Raw genomic sequence first — 2014 nt, 5'->3', positions numbered from 1 at the left:
TTGAAAATAAGTAATCAGTAAAGTAACGGGATTACTTTTTTGGGGAAGTAATCAGTAATTAGTTACTGATTACTTTTTTCAAGTAACTTGACCAACACTGCTGATGAACATAAAAAGCTGAAAGCATCTTTTTGGTCACTGATGTTTTCTGATTATTTTATTTAAATCGTTTTTGATGGTAACATGCTAACATGGCTAACGCTAGCATCACCGCACATAGCTCCGTTATTTTAAGGTCATCTTAGTTTATGAAAGCAGCTGTACGAGCTCGCTACGTGTTTTGTAAGCTGCTGTGCTCTTCACAAATAAAGCTGGAAGCGTGGGGCCGGCAGGATGGCGAACTAAGCAGTTGTAAAGTAGTGTAAAGTAAAATGAAAAGTAGACAACAGAAGGAATTTGAAAGTAAATTACTTTACAATATAAATAACTATTGTAATAGACAGTTTATGTCAGAGGCTGATAAGAAATCCCTTTTGTCTTTACAGGCTCAATTAGATGATCTATACAAGAAAAAGGCTCATGGAGCTTACATTAGAGCTCGTGCAAAATGGAAAGAAGAAGGTGAAAAAGTGCTTCATATTTCTACAATCTGGAGAAACGGTTTTGGTAAAAAATTCATAGATTTAATCTCTCTATTAATCTATATAAATCACATTAACATTAATTACATTTGGAGAAAGAAGCAACATTATGTTAGGAAGAATGATGTAGTGAAGTCATTTGAAGAAGGAGGTTTGAATGCGATTTATTTTGAAGCAATGATGGTTCCATCAAACTCTATTGGTTGCAGTCTTTCATAAATAACTCAAACAGTATTTGGTTTTATTTCCCCAAAGTAATCTTTGAGAAGCTTGGTGGCATTGAATTTCTCTTAAAGTGTGACTTTGAAATTTCCAAATTACCAATTAAATTATCCAATTTTCATAAACAGGTTCTCCAGTACTGGAAAATGATTTACAAGCATAATTTTTCTCCACATACAAATTCGATTTGGAACAACAGATGTGTATTGATAGAAAAAAAATCCATCTTTTATAAGGACTGGATGGGTCATGGAACTTGGACGGTTTTACACCTTTTAGACAATGACTTAAATGTGTTAACATATAACAAATTCATAGATAATTATGGCTTATCATGTACTCAAAGTAAATTCATTAAAGTTGTGAAGGCCATTCCCCCTGCAATGATTCAGATGGCTAAAGCCAGTTTAACCGATTCTTCCTCTATAATTCGTGAACCGTCCTTAATTATTGATGATCGCCGATTTAAAGGAAAGACACGCAATAATAAATTTTTAAGGACAATTCTCACCAAACAACTTTTCCCTTCTCAATTAAAAAGAAAATATTTGTTTAAAGATTAAAAGACATGTATCTGGTATTCTTCATTTTAATTGAAAATGTTTAGCAAGAAAACTGGAAAAAGGAAGCTGGAATGGAGTGAAAAATATAACAAGCCATTGATAAAAACAGAGTAAAATTAAACATTTTACGAATCACAAATGAGACCATTCTCAATTTGAAACTATGCAACTAAGTTGTTTTTATGGTGTAACATCCTGAGTATACACACAAAAGAATCCAGAACACTTAGAAGTTATAAATAATAACAGTAAACTTATTCAACAGTTGTGTTTTCTGGTCCACAAGTAGTTAGAAAATGACACAATGTACTTTTACCTCTGAACTCTCACAGGTATAATTCATTCAATTTCATGGAGAATAGGTGTTTGTAAATTTGTAAGACACACACATGCTTTCAAGATCTTATTAATATTTTTTTTAACTGATGTGGGATGTGATGCAAAATTGAGAAAGGTTTCAGTCTTTGAATGGAACGCTCTACATGTATTCTTGCACAGGAAATCTTCCTGCTGTTCACTTCCTCCTGTGTGAATTGTCCGTTGGTGAGGAAGGACGGGATGTTCAGTCAGACCCCCTCTGGTAGGATGTCCCGAATTGTGAAGCCCTTATCTGCAATGACCATGTCACCTGGTTGTAGATGTTGCAGT

The sequence above is a fragment of the Haplochromis burtoni genome, unplaced genomic scaffold (genome assembly GCF_018398535.1).
Source record: "Haplochromis burtoni strain Fernald_Lab_line unplaced genomic scaffold, NCSU_Asbu1 Contig_3539, whole genome shotgun sequence".
NCBI classification, from domain to species: Eukaryota; Metazoa; Chordata; class Actinopteri; order Cichliformes; family Cichlidae; genus Haplochromis; species Haplochromis burtoni.
This window is presented reverse-complemented; position numbering follows the sequence as displayed.